The sequence below is a fragment of the Accipiter gentilis genome, chromosome 23 (assembly GCF_929443795.1).
Source record: "Accipiter gentilis chromosome 23, bAccGen1.1, whole genome shotgun sequence".
Classification (NCBI taxonomy): Eukaryota; Metazoa; Chordata; class Aves; order Accipitriformes; family Accipitridae; genus Astur; species Astur gentilis.
The window spans coordinates 3498806-3526772 of NC_064902.1; the positions used below are offsets into that span (position 1 = coordinate 3498806).

At 41.6% G+C, this 27967-nt stretch overlaps 1 protein-coding gene across 1 annotated transcript in view; it reads right to left on the reverse strand.

Annotated features, from left to right (window-relative positions):
- Positions 1-5109, reverse strand: part of SLC6A1 (solute carrier family 6 member 1) — a 62998-nt gene extending 57889 nt beyond the window's left edge. Inside the window, exon 1 of the mRNA XM_049826564.1 lies at positions 4923-5109. The gene's annotated coding sequence lies outside the window, so the exon portion shown is untranslated. The remainder of the gene's footprint in view (positions 1-4922) is intronic.
- Positions 5110-27967: the final 22858 nt, after the last annotated feature.

Consider the following 27967-nt stretch of genomic DNA (forward strand, 5'->3'; position numbering starts at 1 on the left):
AAATAACTTCTATTTTTAGATGATGAATTCTTTCAGAAATAATTTTGAGTGGAAAAGTGATTTTGGAACAATTGATAACTAAATATGCTTAATTTAAGTCTTAAATAGAAAGCCTTTTCATATCTAATAGATGTTAGCTACCAGTGTGCAAGGCCCAAATCTGGATTTTGTTTTATTTCTTTTAGGGTTTTTTGGGTGTTGTTTGTTTGGGGTTTTTTTGTTTTGTTTTTGCCTTTTTTTTTTTTTTTTTTTTTTTTTCAACAGACAACAGTGGCACATCTGAATTCCTACAGAGTAAGACAAACACAGGACTTCTGAGACACCGGAGTGATTACTGAAAGCACTGCATCAATTACAGCTGAAGTCAAAGGACTCGTACCTGTTATACCTTGTGGGTTCCCTGTAACCCACAGGGTTCTTCTGTAACAGAGCTGTCATTAACACAATACAAAGCAGAATTATTGTTAAAAGAGTGGCATTTTTCTGCACATTTAAGCCTGATCAGTGTAGCAATGTGGAAATATCAGAATGTTAATGTAAATGGTTTGGGTCTGTTTCCTTGGGGAAAAGCCAAAGCATGACCTCTCAAGCTAATGTTGTTCCAGCTACACTAGTGCAACCGACAGCAGCATTTTGTCCTTGGTTTGCAGATTACATCAGCTCTGTTGTGGACGTGGTCAGCATCTTCTGTGTTCACAAGCTTGCATGTTGGCCAGATCTTGAAAAATTACAATTATTGCAAAATACATTTGTGCAAAAATAAAAAAAAACCAAAGGGTTTCTTGGAGAGTAAGGATTTGTTGTTCGTGTTACACTGTGTGACTTTCCTCTTCAAATTCCTTTGTAACAGAAAGGAGGGTAGAGTATAAATACAAAAAAAATATATTTTTTAAGTATTTTACTTCCTAGTATATGAGGGACCAAATCCTGTCTGCATTCTGTAAATAGCACTCTTTATGCAGCTGGCAGATTTTTTTTTCATCAGTAAAGAAGATCCAGGTGTAGACGAATTTACTTATCAGGTTACTTTCCAATCTGACTGAACAAAACACATTTCAAATATCCAACCGCTGGTGTTGCCCTTATAAAAGGCTCACACAAGTGGCCTGAGAAAGTCTCAGATTTTATAGATATTATTTTCCCCTTGAAAATCTAAGTAAAAAAAAAAGTAAATCCAATAATCCACTTGGTATTTCATTCTATTCTCACACAGAGCTTAAGACAAAAGCAGAAGTTGGGGCTGAAACGCTGGCTATCCTCACACTGACAGTCAAAAGACATGCTTCTGGAAGCAGGGAACAAAATATCTCAGTCGCTAGAAGTTCTGAAGCACATCAGTTGTGGTTTTTTTAAGCCAGAAACCAGATAATTCACCCATGATCTGAAAGCAGCTTAGTCTTGCGGTAGATAGCAAAAAATCTAAAGATTGCGTTTCTTATTGCTATTCGTACAACAAAAGACTTCATTGCCTTGTCCGTTGTTTTACTGAGCCACTGCAACCACTGACCTTGTCTTTTAAGTGAGATCTGTCACGACTGTGAAAGTGTTCACTGTCTTTCTCTATTTGGCCACGTCTGCGCTGTCATCGCCTGTTCAAAGAGGTCAGGACTGCCGCATCAACCTTCCATTACGAGCATTCAGAAAGGCTTTGAGGTGCACTGCTTTCTGCATTTTATGTAACCAAATGTGTCACCATACTAAAAGCACAACCATGCAAATGTCACAGATGACCATCATACATGCATTTGAAAGGCACAGATATATCCCCAAGTCCAAATTCATTTTTTGTTTCCAACATTCAAGGCAAGCACGAGTTAGAAGAAATCATGGTAAGCAGAAAATCCTAAGATAACTTGAAAAGAAATTGTCACCAAGGATTCTCTTCAGAGATAATATTTTTTTTCCAAATCACTTGTTCGTAGTTGAGTCATCCCAGAAAGCATTTACAGCTTGTGGAAATTTGTCACTGCATATAGGATGATGAGTGAAGAATTCTTACAGATTATTTAGAAATTTCCTTTTTGCATCTGTAGCTTCGATTGCACTTACATGGTGAATAGACTCAAAGATACAGTCAAAAACATCTTCCCCCACCACCTTCCTACTTGTTCCCAGTCCTCATGTTCAATTACTACTCTGTTATACTTAATAGTGCCATCAATGCTGCAGTACTTTAGCAATAATAGAAGCATCACATCAGCAGTCAGTATCTTCAGTAAATACATTAACCACCAACTCGTTCAAGCTAACAAATCATTGTTTACTTTTGAAATGCGTTTTAGCAACCCACGACATTCATGAATCAAGCGAGATTGGTGTATGCAGCCTCTGAATGCTATGAGACAGACTCAGCTTTTAACTTTACCAAATGAAACTACATGTTCAATAAAGCAGACATGATAATTGCTTCATTTCTCCATTTTCCACATGCACATGAAATAGTACGATTTACGCACAGAAAATGCACACAGCCCTATCTAGAATATTTCAGAGTCGTTGGGTATGAAGAAATTCATGATCCCAAAACTACTATTTGTCATGAAAACAACTGCCTAAAATTTATGCAGACCCGTGCTCATATGAACGCACACATGATATAAATAAACTGTAAAAACTAGCAGTCCATCCTGATCATCACCAAATGACGTCATTTGTACCTTTATCCTCAGAAGAAACAAAAAACCGGTGATTTCTTACACATTCTACAAACTCTACGGATTTAGAACTCTCTTACAAGGAGTTCCATACAATGCCAGTGTTGATATTAAAATGCTTCAAACTTATCAATGGTTAAATTATGCTACCTGGTTAAAAGGAAAAAAATAATATTGAGCTGTCAGTTCCTAACACAGTATTAACACGTCAATTTCTGACCGATTTCATCCATTTACCATTAGGACTGAAATTTATTTTGGCAACTGAAGGAAGATACCAGCTTATGTTTTCTCTGTTTCCTCTGCCCCACCTGAAGTATTTAGATTCACACACATTAAGTGACTTGATCCCCAACTAAAGTCAATTTGAACAGCTCAAGTTGAGTGTCTGAAACTCAAGTCACTTTTGCACCTGCACACGAATTTACTAACTCCAAGTTTTAAACCACTGCCCTTCCTATCTAGGTCTCCACACTTAAAACATAAGCTGCCAAGTTCCTCAGATTTTGAAGCAACAAGGATCAGCCACTGTCCCTTTAATGTTCCACCTCATCTCCAAAAGGAACGTCTTTTTACTAGAGCTCAGTGTGATTCACTGGAATTTGCCAGGCAGGTCAGGAAATCCCCTGAAGCAGAGGAAGAATATTAAAGAGATGGGACATGTATATCAAATCTCATTACTGCTCTCTTATGAGAATCAATCAAGTGAAAGGACGTGATGATGTCATTATGACATCATTTACTTTGGGATTAGAAATTCACAGCTACTTAGCAACCAAAGCTGTCCAATACAGAAGTAAGAGATCCAGTGGAAGATGTTATCATCTGACCCATTTACCGCAAGATAAGTGTTTGTCAATTCTTGTTTCAAGACTTTATAAGACATGCAATAACTTAAGATCCCCATTGTTTCGAGTACAGAATATTAGAAAGAAAACATTCTCTCTGAACCTTGTTTATTAATATCCAAGTACATGTTTTTACCCCTTAACAGCTCATATGTACGTTCCGTCACAGGCATCTTCCTTTTCACCTTCTCATAGACCTAAACCCTAAAAATGCAAGAAGAAAAAGCTTGCGCTAAACAGACTTTATTATTTTAAGAACTACTATCTCGATCAGAAACGCAAACCTCTCGTAGTGAGGGGAGACCAGTATAATTGCATAAGAACGCCAGCTTAGAAAGCATGTCTATTTCGATAAACTAAGCTGAAAATATCTAGCTGATGAGCTCCAGCGTCTGCCAGAAATCCCAACAACGATAAAAAAATCAAAAGCTTTGTGCATGAAAAAAGAATTGGTCGCGCTACTTCTGTGGCTATTTCTGGGACCTGAAAAGGGTTTGATGCCCGGAATCTATGCCTGACCTGATTTTCTTTAAAGTTCACTCACGTCTGTTGAAAATACAGTTTAAAGGCGTTCTAAAGCAACCGGGCAAAGGTAATACAGGAACTGAAATGATAACTAAATCTTTAAATCCATTACCAACACGCCAGAAACAGAGCACTCGGCTGACACTTCGTGTTTTCAGACCCAGGCTCTGCTACAGACTAACAGAGCATCGGAACGCATTGAATATTAAACGAAAGAAAATAAAACACTCCACCTTCTGGAAATAACTTTTATTAGGATGAGGCTGCTTAGGATTTCCATTGAACCGAGAGCTCGCCGTTCCCCCGGAGAGCCGAGGAATGCCCAGCGGGTCACGCAGACCCCCGCTCTCCCCTCTCGGTCCATAGCGACAGCCGTGCCTTCGCGAACGCGCGCACGGACCGGCGGCGCCTGAGCGGCTCCCTCTCAGCAGCGGCTGCCCGCGCCTTTGAGAGGAGCCGCGCGTCACCGCCACCCGCCTCGGCGCCCGCAGCCGCCACCAGCGCGACGGCAACAGGCGACCGCCGGCGGCCGTTTCCCGGGCGATTTACCTCAGCGGCTCCCGCCGGCGATTCACCTCGGCGGCTCCCGCGGCCGACCCCGGCCCCTCCGCGGGGGGGCCTCTCCCCTCTCCCCGCGGGGCTCCGCCGCCCTCCCGGCAGACGCCGCCGGCGCCGCCTCAGCCTCCTTCCCCCGAGGGCGGTCGCGTCCCCCCGCGACCGCGTCCCGCCAGGCCGGCAGCAGCCCGCCCGAGGGCGCGGGGCACCGCCGTGTCCCCCCGCGGGGCAGGAGAGCGCCGCCCGCCTCGCCTCGCCTCGCCTCGCCTCAGGGTGCCGCGGCGGCCGCGAACCGAGCACGGGCAAGGACTGAAGTTTGCGTTCAAACGCGGACACCTACCTGCCGCCGTGGCGGAGGAGGAGGAGGAAGAAGAAGAAGAAGAAGAGTCGCCGCTGCCAACCGGCCCGAGCCACCGGCGCTGCCCTCCCCGAGCGATAGTAATGTTCATTTAAAGCTCGGCGCCCGCCGCTCCGCCGCGCCCTCCCCACGCAGCAGCGGCCGCGCAGCAGCGGGGCCGGCCGCGCGCCGCCCCGCCCCGCCCCCAGCCCGCCCCTGAGGAGAGGGACCGGCGGTCGGGCCCGCAGGCGGCGGCGGCGGCGGCGGCCGGCCCCGGCCCCGGCCCCGGCCCCTGGTCCTCGGTCCCCGCGGCTCTCCTGTCAGGCCTGACCCGCCTTCGGCCGGCCGCAGGCTGAGATCCCATCGCTCTGCGTGGAGGCGACGCCTCTTACCAAGGCGCTCGTTCCCCCTCTCGTCCCTCTCCGGGCAGGCTCCCTCCACAACCCCGTCAGACAGACCCCTGCCGGAGATGGGTTCCCCCCTGAGCAGTCTGGCGATTGCGGGTTTCCCCTCGGCCTGAGTTAACAAAAGTTGAACAAAGAAGTTAAGAACGGCAAGTCTGGGGAGCTGCTAGAAAAACTAGCAGTTTTTCTGACCGAGTTTGAGTGGCGTGTGTTTCCAAGTGGAGAGGTATTTCAAACACGAAAGCTCAGAACTGCGTTTTCAAAGTGCTGAAACGTAGATATGTATCCAAACTGCCTCAAAAATGCCTAAGCGTAGGGAAAGAATTGGGCAGAATCGCCCCTTTCCTGGGACCCTTTTCAGTCTGACGTTTTCTCGGTGTAAGATTTCCAGTCAGAACCCCCTGGCCGTCTCTCTCTGAGGGCACGCTCCCCAGCAGGGGCAAGAGCGGGGTGAGCCCACCACGGCGGTGACACCTTGGGGCAGCACTGCCTTGTCCCAGGGATCGCTGAGCAGATGCTCTCCCCTGTCATACAGTGTTCCACCAAGGGCAGACGCATCCCAGGTATCCAATGAACGTTAACGGCTAGAAGAAGAAAACATTGGCTCCTTTGACTTCCCAGGTGACTTTCTGAAATGAGTGGATGGCAGTGACAACTGGCCAGAGGACTGAACCAAAAAAACACCTTCTAGAGAGGTTTTCAAGGTAAGCTGGTTTCTTTTGCGGCAGGATTAAAGTAGCCATCGGCGTAGTTGAAGAGTCAGCCCTGTGTCTTTTCTATATATGTCACTGCGTTAAAGCACAGTGTCTGTTGGTTAGAAGATGAAGTAACATTCACAATGTCTGCTAGCATCTGTTGGCTTATGATACACAAAATTGGTAACAAAACCAGCAGTGTACATTGCACTGTCATACACTTGTCAAGTCAGGAAGATCTAGTCCCCTCTTCCTCGCAAGCAGGTCTGGAGGGGATTTTTGGTTATCGGTTGCCTTGTCGGTGCATTATGAACCCATCCCAAATTTTTGTCTGTCTTCTTAATGTCCACATTGCTTTATGTGAATTTAAGGGTGATGTGTGAACTAATGTTTAACACATGATAATCATACAGCAATAGAAATATAAACACTGATGTTTGTTACTAGGACTTGCAGATAGAGAGGATACATCTCATAGAATTGGCTAATTACCATTTTGAAACCCAGCTTATTGTGCAGGGGTTGCCAGATTGCTCAAAATCTTGAATGACTTGCTTGTGACTTTTAATGTGGAAAATATGCTAGCAGAGTTTAACACTGTTGCCCATTAATTACAAGGAGTATTTATGCTGAGAATAATAATTGGATTGTCCTGTAATCCACCATAATAATCAGGAATTTTCTTTGCCTATGTGGTTTGAAAAGGTAATAGCTAATGATATTCCAGCTAATTTATACAGTGTCAATGAAAAACTACTGCTCAGGGTTATAGATTTTGCTACTGATTAGCACTTGATTAGCCCTTGTCTTCATCATAGTCCCATTGTCCTTGTGCTTAGGCTAAGCATTGGTTCTGATTGACTTGGCTTTTTAAAAATATACGATATATTCAGTTATTGAGACCTGTTCCCAGAGGAGTACTAACTGACTACTCAGTTCACTTGAGGCTGGATCTTAAACAGGAGAGTTACCTTTCTCTGGGCATGGATGTGCCATGAGTACAGAAAGGGCTACAGCCCTCCCCACTCCATTGGCATTGTCTGGTAAGACATCTGTGGGTGACCTGCCACGTTGTGGCCGTGTGACTGTCTAGGTTTTCTCTGCACTGGTTACAAGGCAGTGGGGTTGGCTGTCTTTTGCCTCCATGACTATTTGCATTGGTGAGGTCAAAATCACCATCTCAAAAGTAGCTACATAAACTAGCCATCTGCAGCTGCAGGTAGAAGATTTTGTACCACTTCTCCTCACGGTTTTGAATGAGGTGCTTTAGCCGAGATGTGTTTCTTTCTACTGGAAAGCTCCAATTTTGCAGAGTAACTCGATATTAAGAGAATAAATTCTGTGGCAATAGCCAACACTGTGCAGAGCAAGCCCTAGCACAGTGGTTCCCAAATTGTTGCTCATGAGCTGCTGGCCACTGCGTGTGATCTACATTTCAGCAGTCCATCTGTATTAAGACAGTAGATTTCAAATTCACCTCAATTCGGTTTGATCTGATTATGGTCTATGAGAGATTTGGAAAGTTAAAATTACCCTACTGATCCAATATGCTTGGAAATTGGTGCTGTAGTATCACAGAGCCAAAATGCTAACCCATACTTCCTGCCTTCCTGCTTTCCCCAGCCTTCCTACCTACAGCTTTTTCCTGACTGCATCCCTTGGAAGGAACAAGTCTGTGATTTGTTTCGGAGGCAGTGTCATAATCTCCAACTATTTAAGCTTTAGCTGCTAGGAGAGCTGTGACAGGGTCCAGTGGAAAGTTCTGCTTAAAATTGGATGTCATGCTACAGTTCATTGACTTGAAAAAGATCTGCTGCTGTTCCGTCATAACTCAGAGATTTGGGGGGCTGCAGTTATACTGACTTACAAGGCATGCAGATGTGTCCAAGTTAACTTTAAACTCAAAGCCATGAGAATACAGCATGGATTTCAGCACAGGCTGCACAAGCTTGTGGTGCTCTTGACACTTGTACTGCTCTTGGTACCTACACATAAAGATCTCTGTCTGACCATTGAACTTAGTGAGTATCTGATTTTTAATGCTGTTATATGCCGCAGAATTCCTTACGAACATCTAAGGAAAGGGAGCTCCTGTTTAAAGAAGCTCCTGTGAGGGAGGAAAACTATGGTTTCCCCCGAGTTTCCCACAGATTATTTATAAATGTGCTAGGCTTCGCCTGCTGTGTTGGCAAGTTGATGAGTCAGAAGCACATATCTAGGGGAATCTGTTGAATGTATGGTTCCTGGATGCACAGACCTGTCTCCCTAGGGGTGTGACTGTGTGCTGACTCGCCTGAAGGACATATTGGGTGAGCATGGGCTTGGCTGCATGTGCCGTAGGCATCTCTGGGAGAAAGAAGGGCGTAAGTCTGGAGTGTCCCACTCTCTAGTCGGTTCTGAGAAGAGACCCAAGATTTACATGTGGGACAAGTTGCCAGTGGGAAACTGTCACTTCCAGGAGTTTAGTGTAACCTGGCTAATCTGGAGAGGGTAACAGCGTGCATTTGGCAACAAATGTTACTGAGGCACTGTTTTAGCAACCTAAGAAAGGTGATATTACGGGTTTGAGGGCTGAAGCCCTAAACATGCTAGTTCAGTTGAGGAAACTGAAAATGAGCGTAAACTGGAAGCTGTTCTCTGCAGGCCTGAAGGAAGAAGACACTGATAGGTACAGAACAACTCAGTACTTGTTTTGGCAGGTTTAAAAACTATTGCTGTCACTGTATTTGCACCAGTTTTAATACTGCTAAACCTTACAAGCTACAGTGCTGTAATTTTAATGCTATTCTAGATGACATGATAAACAGACTGTTGCTCTGATCATTCTATTTGTCAACTGCTTAAACAATTCCAGAGTGTAATCTTTCCAAAAGGTAGCATTTATACTGCTGGTTTTTTTGCCAAAAGGAAAATACATCCCCATGGTTAGTGTTGGTTGTTTGGGGGGGGAGGGGTGTCCTTTTTTTTTTTTTTTTTTTTAATATTGTAGCTTTTGATAGTTAGATATCAGATAGGAACTAACTCTCAGCAAATAAAGATTGTGCACTGAGTAATGTACCATATTCAAGCGCCATATCCTGCAGTAGCTTTTGTTGCCAATAATTTGCTAAATTGTCAAGGCTTGTGGTCATTACCCTTTTGGTTTTAAGTCGTCAGATCTCAAAAGCTTCGCAAGGTTATGGCTAGCCAGGACTTGGATAAGAACTGTAATCACACAGGTGCTGCACAGCGTGACATCACTTACTGAGCAGAAGGATGCTTCCATGGAGTGTTGGAAATGGATCAGCTGAATCTTAAGGTTCTGGCTAGCATTTTTGATGCAAGATCCCATAGCATTCTCTCTGTACTAGCTAACATAAGACTAACTCAATTTCCCTCACCCAGTTCCTGTCTGAGTAATAACTGCTAAGTATTCCCCAGTGTTTCAGTTGACTTTTTCAGAGAGTCTTTACTTCTTGCCCTTTCTCATTGCACGGAGCAGTGTGTTCTGATGACCAGGTGCTATGTTCCTTCTTGGAAGTGGCTGCATTGCAGAGGTTAAAGGACATCCACCCTCATTTGAACTCGATTGCATGAGTATAATTAAATACAGCATTTGGCCAACTTTTTATCAAGAGCTTGTGGAGCCTTTGGGATGAAATATGCTATTATGATTATAATTTGCTATTAATTATCTGTTGATTAAAACTGGCAGGAATGTGTGTCACTACTAAGGCTACCCATATCTCCCTTTTCATGGAGACAAACAGCAATGAAAACTTGATATTGCTTTGGCAAACTTCATTTTGATTTGGAAGTTTTTAGCTGTTACAATTTCGCTTGTGCTCCTTATGCCCTATCTTATTCAAGCATGAAGTAGAGAAGCTGGGAAAATAAAAGGTCTTGCTGCCATTTTTTTGTAAGTTGCTGTTGAAGCTGCAATGCATTTCTGACCTGCCAGGGCAACTAATAGTCACTGTCTGTTTGAAGGATCCTCAAGCACAAACGACAATACTGAGACTGATCAGCACCACCTCAACTGTTAAGGTGACAGTAAGGGATACAGCAACCAGAGGTAACAAAGGAAAATACTTAGCTATTTTTTAAAGTTGGCTGGCCAAATTTGCCTAGGCAGTGCTGTGGAAATTGCTGTCTTGAAGTATCTCCAGCAACAACAATCTCTGTGTTGTGAATGTTGGCTTTAGGACGACCGAAGACAGCTTCTGCAGGCTTAGGCAGTTTGGAGCCTGATCCAAAGTAGCCTGAACTCAGCGGGAAAAAGTTTCTCACTGACTTTGACAATGGTCTTTGGAGCAGGTCCCTGATAATAATTGCGTTGGAGCCTAGCCATGGTGATTGCTATTAGAGCTAGGGTTTGGCCTTGACAGATGATGATAAATAATCTAATGATTATTATAGCACTTATTTTTGCATTTCTATAGCATTAAAAGGCATTCATAATGTTTCGTTATATTTTTACATCTCAAAGAAAGAAAGTTGGCTTGAATTGTGTTTTAAAAAATAGCTTACATCTGTCTTGGCTCTCAAGAGCAGTTATTGGATTTTGATAACATCTGGAAGGGAAAGAAAACTATTGCATACAAGGACAGATACTAAGTATAGCAGGGACAAAAGATTTGAGCCTCTCATCACAGCATTCAACTGAAGGAGAAAAGAGACTATAGAGGGGTGTTGTATGGCTGAGGAAGTAGCAAAAGCCAGTTTCATCAGGGACAATAGCTGTGAAGGTGGTGGCAGTGCCAACATTTCCTGTTATCCAAAAAAGTTTTCAAAATTTCCTTCTTCAACACACTGTGCTTCAAACCATCAGGGATTCTAGCATTAAGACTGGTCTTTACAGTTTACTGATGCTAGCTGAAGAGATTATATTTAAAATGTAATGAACATTATTTTCGTACTTCAAACCATGTCAAATTAAGCTGGGACTAGCCATGATTTTTTTTCTTCCTACCAGAACAGTGTGTTGGGTACTTTTCTGGAAAGAGCAGCACCTTGCTGTCTAGGAAGACATCTTCTCACACAGAAACACATTATCTCACGTAGCCTTGTTATATGGCAATATTTTCACATGGCCCCAGTACCACTGTGCTGCCTGCAACACCACAATCCTGAAGAGAGAAGCTAGTTCACAGACTGTATGGATGGAGCACAGGGTGAACTCACTCCTATATGTCATGCAAAGAAAAGAGCAGTTCCTTACAGGGTTTTTTCACCTTTAAATGGCTTCTTAAGTTATCAGCAAATAGCACAAAGGAATTAGTGAGACCTTATACCATTCTTCTCTGTAGAGGCACGCAAAACACACTGCCTGAAATACATAGTTTTCTGATTGTGGGGCACTTGTACCAGGAACTGGGCTTGTGCATACCATTCTAGTCTATAGCAAATAATATTTTTTCTCCTTTTTCAAAAAATCTTTCAGAATTGATTGTTTCAGATTTTGAGAACTTGAGAAATCCAAAGGACTTTGTCCTCAATTCATTGATTATTGCATCATTGGGGGTTACTGGATCTTGTCCATGGGAAATGTGCTTAGAAATGCACTAAGTCAGTTGAGTGAGTTCTTTTATACCACTTAATTGAACCTCATCAGTGTGTTTCTCCTGTTTGTGCAACAAGTATCTTGCTGCATTGAGGCAGTATAACTTGCTGAGCAGAATCTTAGGCTTTGTATATGTATATTGCTTAGTGTGAATGAGGTTTGGTTTCTTGCTCATGAAGAGGAGAATTAAACCCTGGAAGGATGACTGTATAAACACAAGATCCATCCTTCACATGCTCTTAAATAGGTTTAAAGGGGGCAAGTAGCAACATTATACTTCCTCTGAGAGGAAGGATTCTTCCCTATGAGAGGGAAGTAAACCTCTTCTTATTCTTGTAACACTTCTATATATCCAAGCCCTCAGTTTATAGTGTACCTTGAAGATGAAGGTAGTATTGGTCTAATGCATGACTATTACCTGACAAATCTGCCTCCAGATTTCACACCTCAAGAAGTTAGACATCACTACAGAAAAGAAATCAAGTTGTTCTCTCAATGCATCATCTTTTCTTTTTTTTTTTTCTAAGATACAGTAAGGCAGGTGATGCAAAAGCATATAATCTTTGAGGGTAAATATAAGAGTTTCTGTATCAAGCTAGTTTGCTGAAAGAAGGGGAGTATCACCAAGTACATATCTATGCATAGGTCCTGATTTTCTGAGCCAAGGAGATTTTCTAGGAACTAAACTCAAGGGACTATGGCACTATTTGGGGGAGCTGTGTGAATAAGAGAAGCAAGAAGGAACATTTCTGTTACCAGCTCAGAGGAGACATTCTATAAAGTGCAAGATAGCTGAAAGCAGAACAAGAAATGGAGTGTCTGTTGAGCTCTGTGTTATTCAGCAAAACAAAACTTCGATCTTTCTCTAGAAAGAAAGACTGCTTCAAGGTAATGTCATCCCCCACTTATCTTCTACCAAGCTACTAACTTAACATAATCACTCCTGTCAGAAGGTTTTAAACAGAACTTTGGAAAGGAAGTCCTCAAATCAGTGAAAGGGCCATCTTTTTTTCACCAGAGAACACATATGCTGTGCTGTGTGAACTTGTTGAGGTGAAGAACTGAGTAACATTCAAAGCAATTCTAGACATTCATATGAATGATAAAAATAATCACAGTTAAAAACCAAACATACAAAAATATCTTTTGAAAGATATTAAAACCTGTCAGTGATTTAATTCAGGCTTTAAATTTGAATTATCAGGACAAAATCTTCCACAGTGGAAGTTCTGCCATCTTCTTCTGGTAATTGGGTATACTATTTCTGGAGTTAGGATACCCTAATCAATGTGTCAGGCATTAACATCAGTTAAAAAATTACAAATATTAAAATCTTAACTGTGGTTTTAGTATGCAGAGCCATTTAATGGACTTAGTGCCTACCAGCATTTTGCACTTTCTTCTGGCACTGTCACTATATTCAGTGGTGTGTTTGTAATGCCTGTTCAGTATAGTTAGACAAATTAGTTCTAGCTCAATAGTGCAGTATTTTCAATATTTTGATGCTTCTTTTTATTACTCTAGTGTGCTTTGTCCTCCAGTAGGATGTTCAAATAACCTTTAAAGTCACCTGAAGAATCCAGATTCTCAGCAGCCACCTGTTTCAATTGTGCTGTGCTTTGCAGTTTGACAGTGTGTCCCTTTACCTATACGGTTTTGCTTTTGTCTCTGAATCGATTTGGCTCTTTCCTCAGTCTTCATACCTAAGGCAATAAGCATCAAAAGGCAATGGGGACCATTTCACTAGGAGCAATACCAGCCTGTGGCTACTACAGTGCTAGAAACAGTGCCATGGGAGGTGCTGTAGTTCAGATAAAGCAAAACCAGAGAGCCTGGCTGCTGTGGTGCAAGCAGTTTTTGTTATTCCTTTCATAAGAGCAAGAACTTTAAGCTGTGGTGTTCTAGCCCTGTTCCAACCTGGGTAATTACATTCTGCCTGCCCTGTGTTTTCCTTGCAGCTGTAATTGTTCTTCATTTCTTACTGTACTGGTTTTGGCTGAGATAGAGTTAATTTTCTTCATGGTACCGTTTTGATAACATAGGGGTGTTTTAGTTATTGCTAAACAGCGCTTACACAGCATCAAGGCCTTTTCTGTTTCTCACACTTCCTGTTTCTTACCCTGCCAGTGAGCAGGCTGGGGGTGCCGAAGAAGTTGGGAGGGGACATAGCTTGGACAGCCGACCCCAACTGACCTAAGGGATATTCCATACCATATAACATCATGCTCAGGAATAAAAGCTGGAGGAAAGGAGGAAGAGGGGTGGAAGACGTTTGGGGTTATGGCATTTGTCTTCCCAAGTAACTGTTATGCATGATGAGGCCCTGCTTTCCTGGAAGTGGCTAAACATCTGCCTACCAATACCATATAGTGAATGACTTCCTTATTTTGATTGTGTGCACAACTGTTGCTTTACCTATGAAACTGTCTTTGTCTCGAGTCATGAATTTTCTCACTTTAGATTGGTAAGCTCCATTGATCCCAGTTTGCAGGGTGGGAATACCCCAGGAAAAGTCATAATTCTGAATAAGTGAGGACTGTATGTATTCCACTGTCACTTATGAAGTTTCTGCTTGACTTGTAGTAAATATTAGCTACAGGGGGGTTGTGTTTTTTTGTTTTCTCTCACGTATGTGTGATCTCTGTGTAAGGAAGTCCCATCAAGCAGGACTACAGAAAACACAATAGAGGTAAGTGCAGATTCTGCCACTTCATGAGCTTATGAGAACAGCTGTCCAGTTAACATGACTTTGAATTCGAGGTTCGATTTATGTGAGAAAAATCTACAAGGGAGGAAGTGAACTTCAGCAGCTGGAAATGTATTTTGATTACACTCTGATTAATTTCCTGGGGAGAGGGTGAGACACTATCATTTTGCAAAAATGTGCTAAAGTATTTTTTGTCCTCTTCTGAAGTTTTTAAAGCTGTATCCTTGCAAAGACATTGAAGTCCTCCATAATGAATTTTTAGTTTCAGTTTATTTTGGGACCTAACTCTAACCCCAAATGTGATATTTGTAGCCCACCAACAAAACATATTATGAACAGACTGACTGTTCTGCTGATGTTCTTTTCAATTGGCCATGTGTGCCTGATAAATGGGAGAGCCCTTGCAAAAGCAGTTCTAAAATCAATTTTAGCTGGCGGAACAGGAGGGAGAGGTGAAAAGCAATTAAACACCTACAAGGGAATTGATTTTCACTGGGAGAATAAGCAGGTATTATGTATTCCTGTTTTGACTTGGGTTCTACTGATGGTGATTGTATGGTCCTATTAGCACAGTGTCTCACATTTTGCAGGTTTATTAATGTCTATATAAAGTTATTAATAAAGAATTTTTTATGCTGAAAAAAAACCAAACAAAACAAACACCATATTGCACACATATCCCAGTAAGAGTTAACGTTAAAAGCAGGTTGGAAGCCAGCACTGTTTTTCTCTGTGTGTTAAGAAAATCAATTTTTAAAAGTCTTTTCAATCCTTACCCTATAATTACCTGGTCACCACACTCTCCAGTCCTGTAGCAGTGGCTGGAAAAGCAGCAGCAGCAATTTGGAAAAGGAAATCTCTCTTCTACCTGCCACTTTGTCATCCTAACTCAAGAACGAGCTAGTGGTATAAAAAAGGAAGCAAGTGTCCAGTACAGATGTGTGAGTAATTCTTCCAAAGTGGCACCAGTATCGTACTCTAGGGCAAGAGTACTTTTGAATGAAATTTACAGACAAAAATGTGTGGGTCTGCGTCTGTGCAGACTTTTTGGAACATGGACTGTCTGTCTGTCTGTCGGACAGCTATGCAGCTGGCTTACACACGCACAGTAACTCTGTCCAATGCTTCTGGAAATCACCAGTTGTTTTGCATGGGCACATAGCAACAGTGCAGTGCAATCCTAACACACATAGCCAGTGCTAGGAAACAGACTATGCCCACATGGATCACTGCATAACCTCTAGATGTGAGGAGCTCAAGGTGAAGGGAACTCTATCAACTTTCTCCAATAACTCAGAAATCTCATTCAAAAAGGGAGAGCTCTCAAATACCAGCCAAGGCAGCTTGTTTGAGCGGAACCGACAAACAGACCCAGGGGGCTCCAGTATTTGACAGTCTGTTTTGCTACACTGCTCATTGCTGAACTTGGTAGGCTTTGCCAGTCTCTGAGGAAAATGATGCAGTACAGCTTAATGTGTTTCCTCTTGCCGTTCCTTCAATGAGTGAAAGTCTCTCTTTAGCAGTCACCAGTCTTTGTGTTTCTTCTGCAGACTGCCTAGGGAGACTGCATGAGACATGTAGTCTCATGATCTGGAGAAAGGCCTCTAACCTGGCCCTCACAACCAAATAGTGGCTTCTCTTGATCCCTCCTTCATGGAGGCAGGTGTACCAAGTCTTAAGTTTTCTTGTCCTTGCCAGGGCAGTTAGTGCCACTCAGCAGCATCCTTTTAATCCAGTAGGATTCTGGAAAGAAGTAAAGGTGTAAACCATACCTTATTGAAGTAGTTGTCCATAAGCATTTTGAGTATGTCTTCTGACCTGCATTATGCATCCATAATGCAACTACATCAGCCTCACCCACCTAGCCAAGACACCTGTGTTAGAGAATTCAAACACTGTGCTACTAATACTACAGATTTCATGCAGGTATCACAGAAGTTGAATGCATGGGGAAACCAAGTATCTTAAGGAATAAACAAGCCATGAAAATAGTTAGAATAGGTTAAAACATTGAATCATGACTAACACCATAAACAATGTAAGAGGAGCCAGCTCTTCCCAGACCCATTTCATCTTTCTCTCTTCACATGTATGTCAGCTAGTACTGGCAGTTGTGGTGTGCTTTTTTACTGAGGCAGTGCTGGTTGACATTCTCCTCTGCTGTTATTAACACTCTTACATTCATTTGATAATCCCCAAACTATGTTCCTACAAGACCAAGGAAAATGCCTAAATATTTATTAATTACCCCATTGCAGGCTGGCCAGCTTTCCTGGTCCTGTGAGCTATCCAGCACAATCTTCACATGGACAGCAGCCAGAGGTTACATACCAGATATCTTAAGAGTCATATGGAAGGAGAATCCAGGAGATTGTCACAGGTCAGGAGTGGCATTGCTGTCCAGCAGTCTCAGCTATCCACTGCCACATGACTCTGGCTGGGTCTCAGGCAATCTAGTTAATACCTTGTTAGCTGACTTCTCCAACAGCCAGATCAGCTAGCAGCCCTGCTGCAGATCCTGCAGAAGTCCCTGTGGCATGGAGGACACTGGGACTGCTCAATCCTGCTTGGCAGCTTGGCCCCTTGGTTACATTGTATGTAATGTAATTTCACCTTAAAACTCTATACTTACTCCTCTTTATAAACCACTAACCAATTTCACACAGTAATGGGCATTTCTAATTCTTGCCAGAGAAGCATCACTGGGAAACTAGCTGTAATACAAATTGGGTTTATTAGTGAGATATAAAACAAGCTAATATTGTTAAGAGAGATTTGTGATTTCAAGTGTCTATCCTCAACAAAAAGGATTGCTTTCTAGGAAATGCTGAGCAGCAGTGCTCTGAAACCCTATTTAGTCTCTCAGGTTGAGCGTCCAAAATTACTATGTTCTTTTGAAAGATTTCCTATGTTGTTTTAGAATAGCAAAAAAGGCTTGCAGTCTGTGTGACACATGGCTGTAGGGTATCCATTTATGTCTTTCCTAAAGAAGGACATTTGTCTGATGACTTTCGAAAGTTCAGACTCGAGGTAGTTATTAGGAATTGTTTGAAGAAGTCAGAATGCAATTTATTGAAAGTTATTTATAGTAGGAAAATAGAAGTGTTTTCACCATACTGAAGAGATTGCCAATGTAAAGATCTTTTCTGGTTTGCTCTGATAAGAACATTTAAAATAAATGTCCTGTAGGTAAGAGATAAATTGAAACCTAAGCTGATAACATTAATTAGCTATTCATGTAAAGAAAAAGAACACATAACTTAAACATAAAATATGTTTGAGATTCCAAACTCTTTTCAAGTTTTGATGGGATGGCATAAAATTCTCATGAGATTGGTTTGTTTGAAGTCTGATAACTAAGATAAAAACAAACAATGTGATTCTGGTTTTGAAAGTCAAATAGTTTGGGATTGATCCTATCCCTCAGATATATAAACATGGTATATCTTATACTGCAATTGTACCCTTACCTGTGAGCAGGAATACACAAAAGTCTTGTAAACTCCAAAAGATCTTGTAACTGCAATTATTTCTGTGGAAAAATGAGTGAAGGGAATGAAGGCAGCACAGCTGTTCCTGCGAATGCCTTCTTGCTTCATGTGGCAGCATAGAACAGATTCAAAGTGAACATAAATTATATTACATGTAATGTGTCTAGCTTCTGCTATCCAGTGACATTTGGAGTTCAGAATAATTACGGATCTTTTTAAATCTTGTTTTGATGTTATCTTAATTTCTGTTGACTTTCCTCCATTCTCCTGCTTGTTTCCATCTTCACCAGTAATAAAAGTAAGACTTGGCAAATGCATGTACTCTTTGATAAGATTAAATGATGTTAAGCACCTGCTCCTCTTGGTTATTGTCTGCAGGAGTTTATTACCACTTTCTAAAAAGACTGTTCAGTGTGTTTCTGATGGATGATGTCTAATGCCAGTTGTCAAGAAGTTTAGTCCCATAACATAATAATGACAACTAATATTCACCCTCCTCTAAAATCAAATAAATGAACCAGCCTTCCCTTTTCCTGAGGCTAACCTGGGAACCTAACTTTACTTTTGGTAGGAAGTAGGATCAGAGGAAGACTAAAGAAGTACTGTACTTCTCCTTTATGCTTTGGGCAAGGATTTTTCACAGAGCACAAGTACTAAGTAAATTTCCATTTTAGTGTTCATAAGACTTTAGTGTTCATTGACTTCAGAGGTGGCAGCATTAGACAAAGAATACCATTCAGAGTGCATTAGTGGCTATAGTATTCCTGCCCTGTTGGGAATGCATGTTCTGCACAGAGACACAATTCACAGTCCTGAGGTTGGTTTGCCACTTTTATGAACTTTAGCTAGCAGCTGTCTTAATTTTACTTCTGGGCTTAGACTTACTATGACGTCATTTAAGATAACATACCAGCTTTTGTACAGAAGGGCACGCTTTCCTACCTGCCAGCATTATTCTGTAGAAAATGCCTGTCAAGACATAGGTGATGGCAGTTTCTTAAACAGATGTAGTAGCAAGTCATCATCTCATTTGTAAGAGGTGTCAGTGAGGGAGCTCTTCAATTCCTAGTGTTTTTAACATTACTGTGAGCTCTGGACCTGAAGGTGAGGAAGGTGAGAGACATAGGTGCCCTGGAAACCTTTGCAAATATCAGCAGTTACTGGCAGGCAGTCAGTATTTCTGCTCATTGTTTAGGCTTTTTCTTGTGTACTAGACTATTTCAAGTGTCAAATAGGATTCATGATAGAAAAATCAAAGTACTATTTTCATTTATTTTCATATATAATTTTTTTGTAGAAGATATCCTGAGTTCACCCCAGATTAAGGACTGAAACCCTAAGTTTCATTAAAGAAACTATTTGGTGAAAGAAATGACCCGCTTTTCGCTAAGGCTGCTGAATGCCCCTCCATAGAGAAAACTGTCCTGAGGCTGGGTCCATCCGAGACCTCTGTCTGTGATAAGGAATGGCAGTCCCCACTAAGTCAGTTGGTGAATTCACATTGTCCTGCTGCTTCCATTACCACTAAGCAGTGCAGCTGCAATGTTGATACGCTGCTTTGTCTTCTTTTATTTTGCCATCATATAGATTGGATGTCTTTAGTTAAGGAAATTGGAATTGGAGATATTTAGTTGTCAAAAAAATTTCTATTTCCCCTTCTCTGACCTCAGCAGCTGCACACACAGATGCACTTATACATGCATGTGTGATGGAAAAACAAATGTGAGAAGGTGGTAGTCTTAAAAAACCATTGTCAAGGTTGATAGTGTTTTTACTGGTTGTTGGAAGTTTGTGAATTCCTTTCCAGGTGTCTTGGCACTTGAAGGCATGATATAAATTAGCTGGCAGGTAAGAAATGTTTTAAACAAAATAAATGCCTGGAAGAGCAGACTGCAAGAACAGTACCAGTACAAAACAAGTAAGAAATGCTTATCTGATGGCTGTAAGCAAAATCACAGGATCATTAAAATACTTAGCATTACTGTAGTAAGAAAATACGTGGAGGAGGAGAAGCAAAATCACAAGACATAATAATAAAGAGCAATTATACAGTCCTGACAGGAACTGTCATTTGAGACAATAGCAATCATAAGCTTTACAGCTGAAGATGTTTTAATAATGTAAAGGTCATGTTGGTATTTGTGGTACATTCTATATCGCATTTGTAAAGATGTCTTGGCGTGGAAGCTCTCCTGACCATGGCACTTTGACAATATTCCTGAAGCAAAGAAGTGCCCAAGAGCATGCAAGCACTTACCTATTCAGGAGGATGGGATCCTTCTGATTACACTGAGTATTGGAAATGATGCTTCTTGTTCAGATGCTTCAGCATTGCGTGGATTCACTGGAGAGATCATTCCCTAGTTAGCATCTCCTGGGAAAATGTAGAGCAATGCAATTAGATAACACAAACAGGCTAGAGAAATACAGTTTCTAAGGGCATCTTGCAGAAGTGGTGAAGACATTCTGATTTAGGTTTGGTGAGATACATGAAATAATTTTCCACTAAAATAAATTCTAAATGCTGAAATCAAAATTGGAATTTTTCAAAGCTATCTTAGAAGGCCAGATAGCCATCTACTATTCAAATGAATGGAATTATTTCAGATTATGTAGCTTTCTCTCTTGGAAGTTTTCACTAGAGTAGATCACACAGATAAGAAAGTTAGCAGTACTTCACCCTTCTCTTTGAACATAAAATCAAGTGTCTAATAGTCAGTCTGTCATTTCAAATCCATTACAAAATCCCACTTTAAATCTAAATAGTAAGCTGTTTCTCAATAATGTGGGCTGAATCCCTTTGAAAAAAGAGAATATCTATGCTTTATTTCAAGCAAGGCAAGTTTGGGAATATTTGTCTTTCAAAAGGACGCATTCCCTAAGCACGCTGTTTTTGAGCTGTCAGTCTAAATGACTTTGTTTCTCTCCAGTCTCAAGAGATCCATGCAAGCAGAATGTGGATTTTGTACACACCAGCGAGGTGTCAAGGCTCATCATGGGTGTTGAGGGTACTGAGTGTGAATCTATACAGGGCTTAGGCCAAGCTGTAAGGTACAGAATGAGTAACAGCAGGTAGTATAATAAAGAACTAGTAAAAATCCCACCTGCATCACCATTGGTTTTGATTTTAAAAGAAAGAAAAGTTTAGTGAATAATTTCTCTCAAGGTTATTAAGGATGAAAGGGTACCTTTCACTCTAGGTACTGTCCGGAGCCCTTTAATATAAGACTTACTGTAAGAGGATTGGTTTTCTGTACATTACTAGGAATGGAAATGCAGTTCTAAGCTCTAGGGAATGTGATATTAGAAATCCTATTAGACATTCTATGGTTAAACATTAAACAGAAACCCCATGGTACCATTAAACAGACATCTAATACAAAGTCACTCTGAAAACTTCAGTGGTAAACCCATCTCCAAGCTCACTGGCAACTGAAACAATCAAGAACAAATTTGGGAGCTAAAACAATTTAAGCTTTGCACTCTGAAAGGAAAAGCAGGTGGAGTTCCTCACAGCATATCAGACACAGGGTGATGGATGTTCGCCAGAGAGAGAAGAAAAAGCTACTTTAATGTTATCCTTGTGAATCACTTCATATGATTGGTTACAGTCGGTGAAAGGAGAACCAAGGTCCTCTGCCAGTGGAAATGGATGCAGAAATTTGGCAGAATTTCACTTAGAGATGGAACTAATTTTCCCACAGAAACGTTGGTTCTGAGTCTGTGTCCTTCTAACATAAATAACAGCATTTTCTTTAATCAGATAGACAAGAATTCTCCCCTCCTGCCCCCCAATTTTTCCAAAACCAAAGCAGCCAAACATACTCATAGAAGATAGTGTTTTGCTTTGGAATGTTTTGGGAAATAGACATGGTTTTAGTATCTACTATCAGGTGAACAATATCTAGTCTTAATTTTCTGCTGGCCTTTTCATGAGAGAAAACTCTGCTATTAGTAGATCAGTAATGCTTTTTCAACAGAACCAATAACCCTCTTCAGAGCTCATTTTCTTTTCCAAATCTAGCCTCTTGTTGTCGGTATTGTCCTGTGGTTCTTTAGGAAAATATACACTCATATTTTTACATGGAAAAAACTGATTATCTTGCAATTTCCTTAGACTGTCAGCATTCACCGATAATAACTTGCTGCCTACATAAGGTTAATCTTAGAATTATTTGATCCTGTATGGAATGAACAGGAGGAGGTGACTGAACTAGAGTTATTGATCTGTTGATTTTGTCTCTGATGACTTCTTTGGAATGCCTAAGACATCCTAACTGAGGGTCCATAGAGGGAAATAGACCAAAACTTAGGACCAAAAACTTCAGGGAGAGTATAGGCTTGGCTGTGAGATCCCTTCTTTCAGCTGTCAAGGCTGTTTTGCATTTAATATTTCCACACAATCTCTGTCTGTCTGTTTGGGTAAGTAATGTCCTGGCTCTGGCTCTCCTTCCACCTTGTGTTATTATGGGCAGTTGAGTGGGATAATAGCAAGAGGCAGTTGGATTATAGCTCTCCCTGCTCATCCAGACCAGCTGGCTTGGAGAGAAGAAGATAATATAGGAAGGGATATGATGATTTATTCTGTGCAACAGGTATTTACTCTTAGCTGGGAGTCTCTTTTGCTACTTCTGGGCAGGTCTGCCTCTCACAACAGGCTCTAGCTACCAGGATGATTAAGTACAGCAGCTCCTTGGAATGTGGTTATAGGCAGTATTAGAATTTAACAGAATAATTAGCTTTGATACAGTCCTGCAACGTTTCATGTAGGAGCCTCAATTTCACCAGAGGCTTGTCTCTGGCTAGGGTGGAGAGCAGAAGTGTGGAAGGGTTTGATGTCTGGGTATGAGAGGTGACTGCTGCTAGTGCAGGAGCAAAAAACAAAGTCAGCAAGAACAAACAAATAATAGCGACCCCTGCTGTATCTATCTAGAAGCCCAGGAAAAATGAATGTAGGCCTTTTTAAATTACAGATGGCCCCAACAGAAACTGGGAAGTGCCCTATGTATTTGGGGTTTTTAATGTTTAGTCATAAAATTTTAAATACTAGAAGAACTGTCCAGAAAGGATGCCCTTCACCTTTAGGAGCAGGCAAATGACAGGTGAGGAAAGCCAATGTCTATTTGCACGTAGTACATAGCAACATATCCCAATAAAATAGCCCTGTGCTAGAAGTACCCAGTCACTCATGCAGGATACTTCTAAGGAAAACTGAAAAGATCTCCCTGTGATATACTGCAACACAATCATTCTCTGATCACAGCTGGTGACTGCATTGTGCTCAAAGATATGTGACTCTCTTAATTCAGCTATTGGTGGTCCCATTGTTGACAAATTAAAAATTGCCAGTTGACTCATATAATACTATTTGTCTCAGCCATGTCCTGTAGCTGTGACTGCCATAGGATCTTAGGCTCTATGCAGTGCCTCTGTTGTATCTGATTTTGTTCTTCTTTCTGATCCCTTTCCAGTCTGTTTAAGCTTTTCCCAAATGAAAGCTATCATCACATTTTACCAATGTTTATGTATTATTTTGGAATACCGATAATTTTTGCTAAATTGAATTGTTACATAGAATATGAAAGTCTGTGCCTGCTGAAAAAGATACTTTGACAAAACCAGCCCACTTTTCTTGAATGATATTTTGATGAAAGAAGTACTAACACTGTTGAAATGTCATTTTCTTACAGAAATATCCTATTATTACTATTTATTGTAGCAGAAGAGGCCTAAACATATGAATAAGGCAAGGCATGCTGGGAGACTTAATATCTTTTATTAGACCAGATGATGCATCTGGAAAGGAGTCAAAGATTCTTTCTGTTTCAGACCTGAAGCAGGAGCTGCATGCCCCAAAACCTGACTTGTTTACCAATAATAGCAGCTGGTATAATAAAATTTATTGCCGTTTCCTCCAAAGCTTGCCTAGATTTTTATTTCAGAGTTTGCAATGACTTGCTGCTTTGAATTTTTACTATTTTTTAGTTGAATTAGAAGAGAATAGGCATTTTTTAAAAGCTAAATTCAGAATATGATTTTCAAAATTTGAGGATTTTGTTCTATTTAGAAATACAGCTGAAGTTTTAAAGTCTCATCCTTCAGAGCAGAGAATCTAAGTCCGGCTCCTTTCACCTCATTACCTGATTTCTTAGTGGGAGAATCTCTAAGACTGTCTTTGATGTATCTTTACCGGAAACTAGGTCGACAATTAGCTCTGTTAAAAGAGCTGAGTCCAACAGCATGGAAATGGGATGACCCTCATTCTCCTGGAAGGAATGTTCTTACACAGGGTGATCAGAGTGGCCCCAGATGAACGCTGGGAAAAGCAGAGCGGACAGTTAGGCCATGCAGTCTGTTTTCTCCAAAGGCACCAGGTAAGATCTTTGAACATAGAGACCCAAGTTCATCCATAATGTTGTTCCCCTACCAGTGCTGTTATACAAAGTCAGTCTGACCCTTTGATGGATAGTATGAAGATGAAAGTTAGTTGGAGAAGCTTAAAAAAAAAAAGAACACCTAGCAGGCCTGTTTGTTTAGTTCAGTAATGCTTTCTTAAACTTGCCACTTAATGAAAGAGTTTGCTGACATGTCGTTGTGTAATGGAGTTGTAATGCAGTAGAGGGATGCTGTGTTTGAAACAGCGAACTGCTGCATGGTAATGAAAGGATGCTTTTGCCATGGTAGGGGACTATTTATGTCATGGTGGGATGAGAAAGACCCTATTTGCTTAATGGTAGGGTGCTGCTTGTGCAGTGATACAACTGCTTTGGCAATGGAGGAGATCGCAGAGTGCCGGCAAGATTTGAGAAACCCCAACTGCCAAGTGACTTTGTTTTTCTTTTCATTCTTTTCACTGAGGCATAGAGAGAGACAGCCTAACCTTTTGTTCCAGTTGCATTTTTTACATTTTATGTTGTTTTGTATTATGTTTAACAAACTACTGACATCTGGAGTCACAGCAGTCCTTGGCCATGAAACACTGTTTCCATTACAACTTAGACCCCCCTCTTTGCCTTTTTATTTGCACAATAATACAACACCCTGTGTGCATCCCTCTGTGCAATAGCTTAGTCTCATGAAACCACAATCACTTTATGTTCTACCCAGTCCTCTGGTCCTTTCATTTTGCCATTTGCATAATGGATAGACAATGCCTTACTGTTAGCAACTAGTTTTGTCTTTTCAAGAACTTAATTTAGAAATTACTGCAATGTATATGACTAGATAGATGAAAACCCCAAGGAAGAGATTTCTATTTTGCCTGTGTTGGTATGGTCGCATCCAATTCCGTAGGCTTGATCCAGCTAAATTTTGTAACCCTGTGTTGTACAGATTGGGAAACTGAAGCACTGAGGAATTAAAAAGACATGGCAAAGACTTCAGCAGAGTCCCTAAGACAGGGCAAAGTCTTTAGCAGAGTCCCTGTTTCTTCATTCTTGTTCAGATTCTCATCCTTACAGCCAGGATCTGTAAGGCACATTTCTCCTTTCCCAGGGACACTGGGTCACATTTGAGTTCTGCTTTGATAGAAATAGCAGAATCAGCATATTCTTACATGAGTTCCCCAGCTAATGTTATATCAACCTTTTTTTATTATGTTTTTTATTATTTTTAAATAATATAAAATGCAAAGAATTTTTACCTACTGTTTTGAAATAACCTCTTCATTTTAGATCTATGTCTTAGGATTTTTAAATCTATGTCTTAGGATTTTTAAGTACCACAAAAATTAGGCTTAGGGAGTCAGAAACCTATGAATTCGCACAGGCTAAACTAATTAAGTCATTGCAAACCTAAAGACCAGGATCCTGGAAAGAAATTTTCTGAGGAGCAGTTGGACTTGTAGAAGTTTAAGCATCTTCATGGGGAGAAGCTGTGTTCTGGGCACAGCTGGGAAGGCAGGAGAAGGAACTGTCTGTCTGTCACCAGGCATAAGGCCCTGATATGTAGCATATTCTATATAGTGTCAGCTCTACATTAACCTGTGCTGGCTGCCAAACTGTGAGGGAAGTGACAACAGCCAGTAGCTGCCACGATATGGGTACAGTGCAGGGATTACTGTGCACACACCGGAGAGTTCCTTATGCAGGAAGGCCAGATCTCCTGGGTGTACTTGTGTTCTGCTCTAACATGTAGCCCCATGCATATCTGTGGATCTGAGATCCAAAGGTCCAGGAAAAGACTGCTTTTCATGCATGAAACTGAAGTCTTCCTTCATTTCCTTTTGAACCCTCACAGAGTAAAAATAGATGATACAAGGAAGAGGAAAGTGAGTAAAGCAGTTCTGTTAAATGAGAAGGTGTGAAATTCTGATTCTTGGGGTTATGTTCTCCCCTCCCTGAAACAGTGTGATACAGAGGATTTGGCCATTAGTATGAAGAGACTGAATTAGTCCTACCCATTAATTCCTCTGGAAGTGATATGTCTCTGTACACTTGACACTGGCATAGACTGATGCATGACATCTTCATCCCTTGCAGAAAGTGTTAGAGTCAGATTTTAATAACAAATCCAGCATTTTGACTTCCCTCAATTTTAACAGCAGGAGCTTTGTGGGACTGGTGAATACGCAAGGGCTTTACAACCCAAGGTAAATTACATCTATTCTAAATACCGGTCAGAAATACAGAGGTTAGACAATATAATTCTCCCAGATTGGAACTGGAGACAGAGTCAGCCAGAGTAAGCTAGGGGAGATGAGAGCTAACATAAAATATACCTCAAAGTAATGCACTCAGCACGTAGCTCTCATATCCAGCTAGTAGCACTAAAGATACAGATGTCTTCAAAAGATAAACTACATATGTTCTCCCACAAATACAACTAATGAAATCTCACTGTTTCTTTTTCTGCTGCTTTTTTGCCCTACAGTTGCATTTTTTGAATAGTTCTGAGTTTGTTTTTTGCCACTTGCAATATGTTCTCCCAATTAGAATCATAGAATAATTTAGGTTGGAAAAGACCCTTAAGATGATCGAGTCCAACTGTAAACCTAACACTGCCAAGTCCACCACTAAACCATGGCCCTAAGCACCACATCTACACGTCTTTTAAATACCTCCAGGGATGGAGACTCAATCACTTCCCTGGGCAGCCTGTTCCAATGCTTGATAATACTTAGGTAAAGAAATTTTTCCTAGTACCCAATCTAAACCTCCCCTGGTGCAACTTGAGGCCATTTCCTCTCGTCCTGTCTCCAGCCACCTGACAGAAGAGACCAGCACCCACCTCACTACAACCCCCCTTCAGGTAGTTGTAGAGAGCACTAAGGTTTCCCTCTGAGCCTCCTTTTCTCCAGGCTAAACAACCCCCGTTCCCTCAGCTGCTCCTCACAGGACTTGTGCTCCAGACTCTTCACCAGCTTCGTTGCCCTTCTCTGAACATGCTCCACCACCTCAATGTCTCTCCTGTAGTGAGGGGCCCAGAACTGAACACAGGACTCGAGGTGCAGCCTCACAAGGGAACAATCACCTCCCTGCTCCTGCTGGCCACACTACTTCTCATACAGGCCAGGATGCTGTTGGCCTTCTTGGCCACCTGGGCACACTGCTGGCTCATGTTCAGCCGGCTGTCGGCCAACACCCCCAGGTCTTCCTCTGCCGGGCAGCTTTCCAGCCACTCTTCCCCAAGCCTGTAGCGCTGCATGGGGTTGTTGTGACCCAAGCACAGGACCTGGCACTTGGCCTTGTTGAACCTCACACAGTTGGCCTCAGCCCATCGATCCAGCCTGTCCAGATCCCTCTGTAAGGCCTTCCTACCCTCCAGCAGATCAACACTCCCTCCCAACTTGGTGTCATCTGGAGACTTACTGAGGGTGCACTTGATCCCCTTGTCTGCATCACTGATAAAGATATTAAACAGAACTGGCCCCAATATGGAGCCCTGAGAACACCACTTGTGACTGGCCTCCAACTGGTTTTACCTCCATTCACCACAACTCTTTGGGCCCGGCCACCCAGCCAGTTTTTTACCCAGGAAAGAGTACACCCATCCAAGCCATGAGCAGCCATTTCTTCAGGAGAATGCTGTGGGAAATAGTGCCAAAGGCTTTACTAAAGCACATGTATTTCCAAAATCTCTCATAGCTTTCTAGAGGCAGCTTTGTTTTATGGTAAATTCATCCTCTCCTCTACTGCTATCAAATATTACTCCTGGTACTGATATTTACTCACTGTGAACAGGCACAAGCAACCGTAAAAATACAAAAAA